This window comes from Pongo abelii, chromosome 6 (assembly GCF_028885655.2).
Source record: "Pongo abelii isolate AG06213 chromosome 6, NHGRI_mPonAbe1-v2.0_pri, whole genome shotgun sequence".
Lineage (NCBI taxonomy): Eukaryota > Metazoa > Chordata > Mammalia > Primates > Hominidae > Pongo > Pongo abelii.
In genome coordinates this window covers 15529010-15544748 of record NC_071991.2, presented here as the reverse complement: position 1 = coordinate 15544748, position 15739 = coordinate 15529010, and the positions used below count along the sequence as shown (strand labels likewise).

The window sequence follows — 15739 nt, the reverse complement described above, 5'->3', positions numbered from 1 at the left end:
CCTTTTTTTTTTTTGAGACAGAGCCTTGCTCTGTCACCCAGGCTGGAGTGCAATGGCATAATCTCTGCTCACTGCAACCTCTGCCTCCTGGGTTCAAGTGATTCTTCTGCCTCAGCCTCCCCAGTAGCTGAGATTACATGCATGCGCCACCACACCTGGCAAATTTTTGGATTTTTAGTAGAGACAGAGTTTCACCATGCTGGCCAGGCTGGTCACCTGACCTCAGGTGATCTGCTCGCCTGAGCCTCCCAAAGTGCTGGGATTACAGGTGTGAGCCACCATGCCCAGGTGGGTTCTGGGCTTTAAACTAGGGTTTTAACAAGCCTTCTAGGTAATTCCAATGAATGATCAAGTTTGAGAACTAAAGAGTTCTGGTTATTGGAGTTGGTTAAAAGGAGATCATTATCCTTAGCAAACTAACACAGAAAGAGAAAACCAAATACCTCATGTCCTCACTTATAAGTGGGAGCTAAAGGGCCAGGCGTGATGACTCACGCCTGTAATCCCAGCACTTTGGGAGGCTGAAGCAAGCGGATCACTTCAGGCCAGGAGTTCAAGACCAGCCCGGTTAATATGGTGAAACCGTATCTTTACTAAAAACACCAAAATTAGCCAGGCATGGTGGTGCACACCTGTAATCCCAGCTAATTGAGAGGCTGAGGCACAAGAATCGCTTGAACCCAGGAGGCGGAGGTTGCAGTGAGCCAAGATCATACCACTGCACTCCAGCCTGGGCAACAGAGTGAGACCCAGTCTCCAAAAATAAAGAAAAGGAAAAAAAAAAAAAAAAGCGGGAACTAAAGGATGAGAACACTTGGACACACAGAGGGGAACAACAGACACTGGAGCCTATTGGAGGGTGGAAGGTGGAGGGTGGGAGGACGGAGAGGATCAGAAAAAATTACTAATGAGTACTAGGCTTAGTACCCAGGTGATGAAATAATCTGTACAACAAACTCCTATGACACAAGTTTACCTATGTAATAAACCTGCACTTGAACCCCTGAACTTAAAATAAAAGTTATCTAAAAAGTGGCAATGAGTTATTGGTTCAAGAAGACAAATCCTTTGGGAGGCTGAGGCGGACGGATCACGAGGTCGAGAGATCAAGACCATCCTGGCTAACACGGTGAAACCCCATCTCTATTATAAATACAAAAAATTAGCCGGGCATGGTGGCGGGCGTCTGTAGTCCCAGCTACTCAGGAGGCTGAGGCAGGAGAATGGCGTGAACCCGGGAGGCGGAGCTTGCGGTGAGCCGAGATTGCGCCACTGCACTCCAGCCTGGGCGACAGAGCAAGACTCCGTCTCAAAAAAAAAAAAAAAAAAAGAAAACAAATCAAATAGAGATTAGAGAGAGAGAGAGAGAGATGTTCCCAAGCAACAGTACCGGATAGCAGTAAAGCCCTCACCCCATTGTTTTTCCGTAAAACCCTAACTATAGGTTTAGGGCTTCACTGCTATCAGGTACTGCTGCTAGGGTTAGGGTTTGACAGGGTCATTCATTTAAAAACATCAATAAGGCTGGGCGCAGTGGCTCACGCCTGTAATCCCAGCACTTTGGGAGGCTGAGGAGGGTGGAACATTTGAAGTCAGGAATTCAAGATCAGCCTGGCCAACATGGTGAAACCCCATCTCTACTAAAAATACAAAACTTAGCCAGGCATGGTGGCACATGTCTGTAATCCCAGCTACTCAGGAGGCTAAGGCAGGAGAATCACTTGACCCTGGAAGGAGGAGGTTAACAGTGAGCCGAGATCACACCACTGCACTACAGCCTGGGCGACAGAGTGAGAACCTGTCTCAAAAAATAAAAATAAATAAAAACATCGATGTAGCAGTCACAGTGGCTCATGCCTATAATCCCAGCACTTTGGGATACAAAGGATGGAGAAACACTTGAGGCCAGGAATTCAAGATCAGGCTGGGCAATATAGCAAGACCCTGTCTCTATAAAAAAAATAAATAAACAAAAATTAGCTGGGCATAATGGCACTCACCTGTAGTCCCAGCAACTCAGGAGGCTAAGACAGGAGGATTGCTTGATGAACCCAAGAGTTCAAGGCTTCAGTGAGGTATGATGGCACCACTGCACTCCAGCCTGGGCAACAGAACAAGACTCCTGTCTCTAAAAAAATAAAATAAAAACACTGATGAAGTTCCTACACTGTGTGAGGAAGTAAGGATTTGGAGCAGAATAAGAGATAGTCGCTGCCTATAGTTTTCTGAGACAGAGAGGTAGAAAATCCTAAAGATAATTACATGTCATAGGTGTTAACTCAGATACATGGGCCAAGGGTGGGGTGAGCACAAAAGGAGCCCTCACTCTGGCTGGAGTAATAAAAGAGATATCCACAGGGGAGAAAACCCTTAAACTTGACTTGAAAGAGCAGGGGGAGTGTGTAGGAAGGAGTGAGAACTACGCATTAAACAGGGAGAGCTACATGTGAAAAAAAAAAAAAAAGAGCGAGATTATTAAGGGACCTGGATGTGCCCAGGGAACTCGGATACGTATGTGGGAGGTTTGGGTTGCTTGAAGATCATGCTTCATTCTCCAGGGCCAGCAAAGATGCCAATTTGTGCAGAAAATATATGCCAGGTGGTTCAGAGTTACATTCAAAACCAGTACGCAGACCGGCTGTAACCCCGCCTGCTCCCTGCCTCAGAAGGATTTTTAAAAGTCAGCTCCTCATCAAACGCTGGAGAATATATATATATATATTTTTTTTTTGAGATAAGGTCTTGCTCTGTTGCCCAGGCTGGAGGGTAGGGTGCAATCACAGCTCATTTGGGCCTCAAACTCCTGGGCTCAAGCCATCCTTCCACCTCAGCCTCCCAAGTAGCTGGGGCTACAGGCATGCATCTTCATGTCCCATTAATTTTTTGGGTTTTTTTGGCTTTTTTTTTTTTGGTAGAGATGGGGGTCTCACTATTTTACCCAGGCTGGTCTCGAACTCCTGGCCTCAAGTGATCCTCTCACTTTGGAATCCCAAAGTGCTGGGATTACAGGCATGAGACACGGTGCCCAGCCTGGAATTTTTTTTTATTTTATATATATATATATATATATATTTTTTTTTTTTTTTTTTTTTTGAGACGAAGTTTTGCTCTTGTCACCTAGGCCGGAGTGCAATGGGGCGACCTTGGCTCACTGCAACCACTGCAACCTCCGCAACCTCCGCCTCCCAGGTTCAAGCGATTCTCCTGCCTCAGCCTCTCGAGTAACTGGGATTACAGGCATGCACCACCATGCCTGGCTGATTTTTGTATTTTTAGTAGACACGGTGTTTCACCATGTTAGCCAGGCTGGTCTCGAACTCCTGAGCTCAGGTGATCCACCCACCTCAGCCTCCCAAACTGCTGGGATTACAGGTATGAGCCACCGCACCCAGCCTTCTTTTATAATATCTTACAGTCATTTTCCACTTCAGGCAAGACAGGTGCTTACTGTCTCCCAGGGAGGCACATACCGTCTTAGAACAGTCTCAGAGAGAACATTTTCTGTTTTACTCTATTGCCCTGTCATTTCAGTCCCCTGAACCTAGAACTGCCTCCTGTATGACTCTTCAAAATCTGCTGTTTCCCACACAAATGCCCATGAATAGGTGAGTAAGCACAGGAACTGGAGCATCCGACACTGGAACATTAGAAGGAATAAGCTGCTGATACACTCCACTCCACAGTGCAAAGGAATCTCAGTCATTGTGATGCACCAGAGAGACCAGACACAATGGACTGCACGCTACCCAGTGTAAATGCCATTGACACGAAACTCTAGGACTGGCAAAAAGACACCAGAATGTCTGTTGCTGGGGGCCCGGGATGGAGCACAGGAAGCTCGCAGAGTTTGAAGGAAATGTTCTAGATCTTGACTGTGCTTGTGGTGACACAGGTTCACACATTTGTTACAGCTCACCCACCTGTCTGCTTTCGAGGGGTGCATGTGACTTGTGCAAATGAAACCTCCACAAAGTTGATTTTAAAACTGTTTTTTAATGTGTTATTTTGAATTGACATCAGAACTTCAAGATTTAAGGTTGGTGCATGGGGCAAGATCTTAAAGTAAATACTCCCTCCAATGTCAAATTCTTTATCTTTGTGCAGTTAAGCATGTCGATGCTTAGGGTAAAGTCTACGCATGTACAAATGGAACCCGCTGTCTTAATGGAAAGTTCCACAGGGATGCCTGCAAACCTCTCCATATCAAACCAGTTCCTAGTGCTTCTGCATTCAGAAAGCCAGACACATGCTGGGCAGGGGCCCTCATAGAAGGTGGCAGGAGTAGGATCATGAGAGAAAGAATGAAACCCAGAAACCATGGCCAACATCCCATACTGGGCAGGAAGTCTTCCCAGCACACCCACCAGATGGCCAGCCATTTCCACCTTCTGCTGGCTAAGCAACTTTGGGTCAGTTATGTAAACTTTCTCTGCCTCTGTTTTTTCAGCTGTAAAATGGGCATAGTAATATGCCCTAATTTATAGGGTCATTATGAGGATTACAAGAGTTAATATAGAGAAAGTACATAGGATAGTGCCAGCAATTAGTAAACATTTTACATGTGTTAGCTATTATCACCATCATCATCACTATCACCATCATTACCATCACCATCATAATTATCACCATCATTATCACCATCATCACCATCATCACCACCATCATCACCATCATCACACTATTATCATCACCATCATCATCATGACTATCATCATCACCATCATCACCACCACCATCATCACCATTATCATCATCATCACCATCACCATCATCATCACCACCATCATCACCACCATCATCACCATCATCATCACCACCATTATCATCACCATTATCATCATCATCACCACCATCATCATCACCACCATTACCATCACCATCATCACCATCATCACCATCACCATCATCACCATCCTCATCACCACCATCACAACCACCATCATCACCACCATTACATCACCATCACCACCATCACCACCACCATTACCATCACCATCACCACCACCACCATCATCACCATCACCACCATTATCATCACCATCATCATCACCATCCTCATCACCACTATCATCACCACTACCATCATCATCACCATTACATCACCACCACCATCATCATCATCACCATCACCATCATATCATCACCATCATCACCACCATCATCACCACCACCATCACCACCACCATCATCATCACCATTATCATCACCACCATTATCATCATGACTATCATCATCATCACCATCATCACCACCACAATCATCATCACCATCATCACCACCATCATCACCACCACCATCACCACCACCATCATCACCACCATTATCATCATCATTATCATCATGACTATCATCATTATCACCATCATCACCACCACCATCACCATCACCATCATCATCACTTTTATCATCATCATCACCATCACCACCATCACCACCATCACCATCATCACCATCATCATCACTTTTATCATCATCATCACTATGACCATCATCATCACCATCACTATCAACATCACCATCACCATCATAACCACCACTATCATCATCACCACCATTATCATCACCATCAACATCATGACTATCATCATCACCATCATCACCACCACCATCATCACCACCATCATCACCAACACCGTCATCATCACTTTTATCATCATCAACACTATGACCATCATCATCACCATCACCATCATCACCACCATCATAACCACCACTATTATCACCACCATTATCATCACCATCATCATCATGACTATCATCATCATCATCACCACCACCATCACCACTACCATCATCACCACCATCATCACCAACACCATCATCACCATCACCACCACCATCACCATCATCATCACCACCATCACTATCATCACCACCACCATCATCACCACCATTATGATCACCATTATCATCATCATCACCATCACCATCATCACCATCACCACCACCATCATCATCACAATCATCACTATTATCATTGTCATCACTATAACCATCATCACCATCACCATCATCGTCACTACCATCACCACTATCACCATCATTACCATCACCATCATCACTACCATCATCACAAGCATCACCACCATCATCATTACCATCATCATCGTTATGACCACCATTATCATCACTATCATTGTCACTACCATTATCATCACCATCATTACTATCACCATCACTACCACCATCAGTATCATCATCACTATCATCACCACCATCAGCACCACCACCATCATCATCCAGTCTCTGCTCAATCCCAGAGCCTAATAATTGGAGATGGGAACACCAGGCTAATGTTATGACAATAGCTATTCACAGGCAACTAATAAATATAACTAAATATATTTCCTTTTCCTCAAGCCAATCCCATTGAAGCTTGACTGCTCTCTACAACATCTCCACAAAGCAGTTGCCAACCCATGTTTGTCCACCTATCCTGGTGGGCAGCTGAAGGCCTTCCCAGGCAACTCATTCCAACTGCAAGATCCAACACATTGGCTCTAGGGCTTTAATATTTCTGCAATCTCAAGAACATCCATACTATCCTACTGTAAGATTACTTTGGTTGGTTAGAAAAAAATTAGAAAATAGGCCTTTATTTGTGACACCCCTATCCTCTTTTATGTCCAGGGAAACTTTTTTGTAACTCTTCCCATTGAAAGGTGGATTCTACTTCCCCTCCCCTTGGATCTGAACTGGCCTTAGTAACTTGCTTGATCAGTTAAATGTGGCAGAAGTGGCTTCCTCCAAGGACTCTTGAAACACTCTTGGAATGCAGCCACCACCCTACCAGAAAGCCCAAGAAGCCCTGTGAGACTCCCATGCGGAGAGGAGCTGAGACCCCCCAGACAACAGTTTCCAGCCAACAGCCAGCCAGCACCAGCTTGCCAGCCATGTGAGTGCACCATCTTGGAAGTGGATATTCCAGCTGATCCACTCAGTCCATCTTCCCAGCTAATGCCATATGAAGCAGATATAGCTGTCTCCATTAAGTCCTGCTCAAACTTCAAACTCATGAGCAAACTAAATCATTATTATCATTTTAAGCTTTTAAGTTTAGGGGTGATTTATTATACTGCAATAATAACAAACATCCTGACTCATCTCCCATAACTGAGAAGCACCCTTAGGTTCCTTTGAACAAAAGCATTTAGGAGAGCCACCAACAACTGATCATGAATGTGAACAGAAGCACTGTGTGGTTTTAAGGAAACGCAGTGAAGGGGGACATGTGTTCTGCTCGGTGGGGGACGACAGTGAGCTGACTCCAAAGGGATGAAAAGAATTTCCCAGATGGAGAAGAGGAAGGCAATGGAATAAGGGCATGGAGGTTGAAAGGTTGAAGGGGCCTGCCAATTTCAGGGATCAGTTAGGAGACCTGAGTGGCAAGGAGAGCAAAGGGCGTGAGGCAAAGGATGGAAAGATGGGGCTGAGAAACTCAGTTGGGTTAGATTGAGAAGGACTTTGTAAACCAGGTTGAGTTTGGATTCCATCTTGAAAGCAATGGAGAGCCATGAAGGGGTTTTAAGTAAGGGTATTGCAGGAGATTTGCATTTCAGAAAGAATGGTCTGGCTGTAGCGATAAGCTCAAATTGAAAGAGGGAAAACCGGGAATCTTTTCAATAGCCCGGTCAGGAGATGAGAGTTTCCTGAAATAAAGCAATGGAGATGTAGAAGACATTTCTTAAGACCATTTAAAAGATGCAGTTGGAGATCAATTGGGTGGGGCAGAGAAATCAAACAAGGATGATCCCAGATTTCTGGCTTGGGGAGGTGCCATTCAGCCAACTACAACTAACAATTATAGTAGGCAGACAGAGGTGGGGGAGCATGGCATGCAACACACCCCTTTTTGCACGCTCCTGCTCCAATTCAGGAGTTTGAGACCAGCCTGGGCAACACAACAAAACCTCATCTCCACAAAACATTTAAAATTAGCCAGGCATGGTGGCAAGCGCCTTTAGTCACAGCTACTTGGGAGGCTGAGGCAGGAGGATGGCTTATGCTCAGGAGTTTGAGGTTTCAGTGAGCTATGATCATGCCACCATACTCCAGCCTGGGTGACAATGTGAGACCCTGTCTCTTAAAAAATAGAAACAGGCTGGGCACGGTGGCTCACGCCTGTAATCTCAACACTTTGGGAGGCCGAGGCAGGTGGATCACCTGAAGTCAGGAGTTGGAGACCAGCCTGACCAACAAGATGAAACCTTGTCTCTACTACAAAAAATTAGCCAGGTGTGGTGGCACACACCTGTAATCCCAGCTACTCAGGAGGCTGAGGCAGGAGAATTGCTTGAACCTGGAAGGTGAAGGATGCAGTGAGCCGAGATCATGCCACTACACTCCAGCCTGGGTGACAGAGTGAAACTCCACCTCAAAAAAATAAAAAAAAAAAAAAAGAGAGAGAAAAGAAAAGAACAAAACAAAAAAAGACCCCTTTGATCTCTTTGGGGCAGCTCTGACCTAGCCCTTGGGACATCCCAAACCCTGATTCCATTTCAGATATCCAAAGACAGTCATAATGTCTCAAGCTTCTTGTGTGGTTATTTGCTTGTGCCCAGTAACCCTGGTCCTCTTGTTCCTTCATTCCTAATAGAACAAACATGTGCATATGACTCATGGGGTGAATCTCATTTCCTGAACTCCATGCCAGGAAAAGACTGACCTTGTTAAGGTTTTAAGTTTTTTGTTTTTTTTTTTTAGTGACAAGGTCTCTGTCACCCCGGCTGGAGTGCAATGGCGCAATCACAGCTCACTGCAGCCTCAACCTTGCAGGCTCAAACAATCCTCCAATTTCAGCCTCCCAAGTAGCTAGTACCACAGGTGTGCACCACCATGCCGAGTTAATTTTTGTATTTTTTGTAGTGACAGGGTTTTGCCATGTTGCCCAGGCTGGTCTCAAACTCCTGAGCTCATTCTCAAGCAATCTCCCCACCTCGGTCTCCCAAAGTCCTGGGATTACAGGCGTGAGCCATGGCACCCAGCCTAAATATCTTTTTTAATGTCTTTTTTTAATAGACTATAACCTCAGCATATGGTGTTGAAAATGTTTGAATGTACATAAAAGTGTAACAAATAACATTTTAAAAACCACTCATAATCCTGTTTCTTAGAAATTATTAATATTTGAGAATATTTCTATTTTTCTTCTATTCATATATATGTGTTTTATGTGCTTAATTTTGTAGTATGAGCATTTTTCTAGGTCTCTCATATTTCCTGGAAAATATGCTTTTTAAATGGCTAAGCAGAGTTCAACATGAGTGTACTTACATTAAGTTTGTCCCTATAATTGTATATTTAATATGTTTCTGTGTCTGTATGTGTGCATGTGTATACTGTTTTGTTGTTTTTGCTATGATAAAACCCTGTGCCGAGTATGTTTCCGTATAAATCTTGGGTAATCTTTTATAATTTTTGTTTTTGAGACAGGGTCTTGCTCTATCAACCAGGCTGGAGTATAGTGGCATGATCATAGCTCACTGCAGCTCACTAGCTCAGGCGATCCTCCTACCTCAGCCACCCAAGTACCTAGGTACAGGTACATGCCACCACACCTGGCCAATTTTTTTATTTTTTGCAGAGACGAGGTCTGTCTGTGTTGCCCAGGCTGGTCTCGAACTCTTGGGCTCAAGCAATACACCCACCCTGGCCTCCCAAAGTGCTGGGATTGCAGGTGTGAGCCACCATCCCCAGCCTCTAATTATTTCTTTAAGACAAATTACTGGCATGGTCCAAGGATTAAAAGACTTAGCTGAAGCCGGGCGCAGTAGCTCATGCCTGTAATTCCAGCACTTTGGGAGGCCAAGGCAGGTGGAACACTTGAGGTCAGAAGTTCGAGACCAGCCTGGCCAACATAGCAAAACCCCATCTCTACTAAAAATACAAAAATGAGCCAGGCATGGTGACAAGCACCTGTAATCCCAGCTACTCAAGAGGCTGAGGCAGGAGAATCACTTGAACCCAGGAGGCAGAGGTTGCAGTGAGCCGACATTATGCCACTGCATTCCAGCCTGGGTGACAAAGCAAGATTCAAAAAAAAAAAAGGCCAAGCACAGTGGCTCATGCCTGTAATCCCAGCATTTCAGGAGGCCGAGGCAGGCAGATCACGAGCTCAGGAGATTGAGTCCATCCTGGCTAACATGGTGAAACCCTGTCTCTACTAAAAATACAAAAAATTAGCCGGGCATGGTGTTGGGCGCCTGTAGTCCCAGCTACTCAGGAGGCTAAGGCAGGAGAATAGCGTGAACCTGGGAGGCGGAGCTTGCAGTGAGTCGAGATCATGCCACTGCACTCCAGCCTGGACAACAGAGCGAGACTCCGTCTCAAAAAAAAAAAAAAAAAACAAACTTATTTTAACAAGTTTAAGGGTGTTACTTAAAACAAACTTCTTCCTAAAAGACAATGGGATGATTTTATCAGGTCCTTTTACTTTTGGCCTTTCTCTGGTTGGCTGCGGGGGAAAGCACATGGCCACACTTCTCACAGCCTGGGGTTTCTGAAAGACATTGACAGATTCTTTCTTGGTGGAAATTTGAAACTCTTTTCTCCTCCTGGAATGGGCAACCCCTGTGACTTACAACCAGCCTGCGCCGGCTCAGTGGCTGCAAGTGCTGTCATCACAGCCCATCAAGCAAATGGAAAGAAACTGCCTGGGTCACTCAGGCTCTCAGCAAACACCAGGGAACAGTGGCTGCTCTCTTCTGTTTTCAAAGGAACATGCTGTTTTAATCACACCCAGGAATGCTTTCCCAAAGTCTTTCTACTCCCCAGAATCTTCCTGTCAAGCCTGGGGCCTGACCTGCTTATTTTCTGAGTCTGTCTTTCCACTCCCCAGAATCTTCCTGTCAAGCCTGGGGCCTGCCCTGCTTATTCTCTGAGTCTGTCTTTCCTGAAATGCAATGGCTGGCCAGGCGAGTCCCCCGCTGCCTCCCCAACCCTGAGCAAGGATCGTGGGGCATGGTAACTGACCAGCGTTCAAGGAATGTGAACACCACGTCTTGGCCCAGATTATGAGCTCCGGGTCCAAGGGCTGGACGAGCTTCAGGGGGCTGTGTGCAAATCAGCCCACTCTAGTTCTTTCTGCAAAATACACGGGATGTCCTTCTCAAAACTGGACTTATGGTCAGGCACGGTGGCTCACGCCTGTAATCCCAGCACTTTGGGAGGTCAAGGCAGGCAGATCACTGGAGGTCAGGAGTTCGAGACCAGCCTGGTCCACAGGGTGAAACCCCATCTCTACTAACATTACAAAAATTAGCTGGGCATGGTGGTGCGTGCCTGTAATCTCAGCTACTTGGCAGGCTGAGGCAGGAGAATTGCTTGAGCCCGGGAGGCAGAGGTTGAAGTGAGGCAAGATCACACCACTGCACTCCAGCCTGGGCGACAGAGTGAGACTCTGTCTCAAACAAAACAAAACAAACAAAACAGAAAACTGGCTTACTGATTAGTAGGGCCCGGGGAGCAAAGATGCAGCAAGGTTTTAATCCCACCCAAGTGTAAACCACTCTAGAACACTCATGTCCAGACCCCAGAAGAAGAGGTCTGCTCCAGGCATGCTCAGAGCCCTGCACCAAAGGGAAGGAGGAGGCATAGGGAGGAGCCACACATACCCTACCTCATGGCAGATGTAGCCCCAGGAAGGGTGGCTAGAAGATGATGGCAAAACTAAGTGGAAATATGCAATGCATTTGGTGGGTTGCGGGGGATGGTGCACAAATCTGTGCTGAAGACAAGAGACAGAAGACAAGGGAAAAATGCTTTCATCCCAAGTTTTGGTCCAAGCTGGGCACACAGATGGTGTTTTCTTTTAGGAGGGTCAGTCTGGTGCAATAAGGATAGTTGCAGAAGAGTCTGAGACTGTAGGATGTTAGAAACATGCTACAATTGTCCGGCCAGGCACGGCGGCTCATGCCTGTAATCCCAGCACTTTGGGAGGCTGAGGCGGGTGAATCTCCTGAGCTCAGGAGTTCGAGAACACCTTGGGCAACATGGTGAAACCCCATCTCTACTAAAATACAAAAAAAATTAGCTGGGCGTGGTGGCACGTGCCTGTAGTCCCAGCTACTCAGGAGGCTGAGGCAGGAGAGTCACTTGAACCCCAGAGCCAGAGGCTGCAGTGAGCTGAGATAGTGCCATGGTACTCCAGCCTGGGCTACAGAGTGAGACAAGGAAAGGAAAGGGGAGGAGAGGGGAGGGAAGGGAAGACAGTGGGGAGGGGAGGGGGAGGAGGAGGGGGGAGGGGAGGGGGAGGAGGAAGGGAAGAGGGGACGGGGAGGAGGAAGGGAGGAGGGAGGGGGAGGGGAAGGAGGAAGGGACGGGGAGGGGAGGGGGAGGGGAGGGGGAGGGGAGGGGGAGGGGGAGGGGAGGGGGAGGGGAGGGGAGGGGGAGGGGAGGGGAGGGGAGGGGAGGGGAGGGGGAGGGGAGGGGAGGGGAGGGGGAGGGGAGGGGAGGGGGAGGGGGAGGGGAGGGGAGGGGGAGGGGGAGGGGAGGGGAGGGGGAGGGGGAGGGGAGGGGAGGGGGAGGGGGAGGGGGAGGGGGAGGGGAGGGGGAGGGGAGGGGAGGGGAGTGGGAGGGGAGGGGGAGGTGAGGGGAGGGGGAGGGGAGGGGAGGGGGAGGGGAGGGGAGGGGAGGGGAGGGGAGGGGAGGGGGAGGGGAGGGGGAGGGGAGGGGAGGGGGAGGGGAGGGGGAGGGGAGGGGAGGGGGAGGGGAGAGGGAGGGGAGGGGAGGGGGAGGGGAGAGGGAGGGGAGGGGAGGGGGAGGGGAGGGGAGGGGGAGGGGAGGGGGAGGAAAGGGGGAGGGGGAGGGGAGTGGGAGGGGGAGGAAAGGGGGAGGGGGAGGGGAGTGGGAGGGGAAGGAGGAAGGGAGGGGGAGGGGAGGGAGAGGGGAGGGGGAGGGGGAGGGGAGTGGGAGGGGAAGGAGGAAGGGAGGGGGAGGGGAGGGGAGGGAGAGGGGAGGGGGAGGGGGGAAGGAGGAAGGCAGAGGGAGGGGAGGGGGGAAGGAGGAAGGGAGGGGGAGGGAAGACAGTGGGGAGGGGAGGGGAGAGGGAGGGGAGGGGGAGGGGGAGAGGAGAGGGAGGGGGAGGGGGAGGGGAGGAGAGGGGGAGGGGGAGGGGAGGAGAGGGGGAGGAGGAAGGGAGGGGGAGGGGAGGGGAGGGAGAGGGGAGGGGGAGGGGGGAAGGAGGAAGGCAGAGGGAGGGGAGGGGGGAAGGAGGAAGGGAGGGGGAGGGAAGACAGTGGGGAGGGGAGGGGAGAGGGAGGGGAGGGGGAGGGGGAGAGGAGAGGGAGGGGGAGGGGGAGGGGAGGGGAGGGGGAGGGGAGGGGAAGGGGGAGGGGAGGGGGAGGGAAGACAGTGGGGAGGGGAGGGGGAGGGGAGGGAGAGGGAGGGGAGGGGGAGGGGGGAAGGGAGGGGGAGGGAAGACAGGGGGGAGGCGAGGGGAGGGAGGAAGGAAGGAAGGAAGGAAAGGGAAGGGAGAGAGGGATGCTACAGTTGTCAAGGAGAGAGGTATTGGAGTCCAAACCACAGATGGGGCAGATGGAGATGGGAAGAAGGAGAACTCAGGAGATATGAAGGAAGTGGAAGTGATAGGTCTTGATTTGTAGAACATTCAGGTGAGGGCATCGAAGAGACTCCACTTTCCTTAAATAACAATGACAATAATAATAAGTGCTACAAAGGGGTTCATGGATCAAGTTAAATGACACATACAAAGTGCTGAGAACAGTACCTGGCTGAATTAGGCTCATTGAAGATCAGGTCCTAAAATGAGTACAACTTAGACCAATATCACTATTATATAAGCTTGCAGATCAAGGTCAGAAATATAGAGTCAGAATCAACAAGTGGATGTCAGTTCAAGGCATCAAAGTGGACCTGATTGCCCAAAGCACACATGCACAGTTAGGAGACTGGAGAGCAGGGAGTCAAAACGGGGCACCCATGCTAAGGAGCTGCTAGAGAGGAATTGGTGGAAGAGTGAGAAAAAATAGCTTAGCTTGAACCAGGTAAGAACACATCACAGAAGCCAAGAAGGAAAAGTGTGTTGAGAAGGAAAAAGTGCTCGGCGCTGCAGACGGATCAAGCGGGATGAACATGGACAAAGGCCTATTGGATTTGGCCACAAAGAAGTCACAAGGCAGAATGTTTTAAGGCAGCAGTCCCCAAGCTTTTTGACACCAGGGACCAGCTTCGTGGAAGACAATTTTCCCAAGGACTAATTCAGTGGGGTGGTGGGGGGAGATGGTTTGGGGATGACTCAAGTGCATTACATTTATTGTGCATTTTATTTCTATTATTATTACATTGTAATATGTAATGAAATAATTCTACAACTCACCATCATGTAGAATCAGTGGGAGTGCTGAGCTTGTTTTCCTGCAACTAGACAGTCCCATCCGGGGGTGATGGGAGACAGTAACAGATCACCAGGCGTTAGATTTTCATAAGGAGCATGCAACCCAGATCTCTCACACATGTGCAGTTCACAATAGGGTTCATGCTCAGATGAGACTCAAATGCTGCCACTAATCTGATAGGAGGTGAAGCTCAGGCAGTAATGAGAATGATGGGAAGCAGCTGCAAATACAGATGAAGCTTTGCTCACTTGCCTGCCGCTCACCTCCTGCTGTGCACCCAGTTTCTAACAGGCCACAGGTCAGTACCAACCCGTGGCTCAGGGATTGAGGATGTCTGTTTTAAGGAGGGAAAGCGAGATTGCAGTGAATGGAAAGGACAATGGCATTCATGGAAGATGTTCTTCACCACATTATAAATCATGGAGGAAAAGGTGCACGATCTAAGTGCCCAACAAAAGGGGATTAAATATTTTATGTACAACTATGTTGTACTTTTCTTCATGTCATTATATAAAAATACGTTTAAAACGATTGTTATTACATAGCAGAGTTCTAAAAGAGAGATGGAGCCTGGGCTCACACCTGTAATCCCAGCACTTTGGGAGACCGAGGTGAGCAGATCACTAGAGGCCAGGAATTTGAGACCATCATGGCCAACATGGTGAAACCCCATCTCCACTAAAAATACAAAAATTAGCTGGGCATGGTGCCCAGTGCCTGTAATCCCAGCTGCTCAGGAGGCTGAAGCACTAGAATCACTTGAACCTGGGAGGCGGAGGTTGCAGCGAGCCGAGATCGCCCCACTGCACTTCAGCCTGGGCAACAGACTGAAACTGTGTCTCAAAATATAAAGAAAAGAGAAGGAGAGAGAGATGGATTAGTGAACAAAGAAAGCAAAAAGACACAGCTTTCAAAGTAAGGCAGAAAGCCTTTTTTAAAGCCTATTATGATACAAAGGAAAAACAGGCAAGTGGAAAGTGACTGAGTCCTCAGCTTGAGAGATGTGTTGACTCTAGAGAATCTGACAAGAGCAATAAAGACAACTCAAGGGCTGGCAAGTATCTGAGAAAACAAGTAAGAGTAGGATATGGTCCAAAACAATAAATGGTGTAGAATGCAGCTTCATGACTTTGCACCAAGGGTAATGAGAAAACCTGGGAAATGTAAATTCTTATGGAGACTCTATATTATAACTTCGTTCAATTCCCCAGTAGGTAGGCAGCTCCATGAGGACTGGGGCTTTCCTCTCTTCCTCTCTTTGTGATTCCCAGTTCTTAGCACACTGCCTAATAGACCTAAAGATAAGAAGTGTGTAAGAAAACGCAAAAGACTGTCATTAATACAAAGATTAAGTAAAAAAATCAAAATACTTGCAATATAGTATC

At 48.0% G+C, this 15739-nt stretch overlaps 1 long non-coding RNA gene across 2 annotated transcripts in view; it reads right to left on the bottom strand.

Moving 5' to 3' along the window:
* The window catches only part of LOC134761751 (uncharacterized), a 292218-nt gene that overhangs the window by 169895 nt on the left and 106584 nt on the right, over nt 1–15739 (bottom strand). For both annotated transcript variants that reach the window (XR_010140828.1, XR_010140827.1), the window contains exon 2: nt 2001–2128. This is a non-coding gene — a long non-coding RNA (uncharacterized LOC134761751). The remainder of the gene's footprint in view (nt 1–2000; nt 2129–15739) is intronic.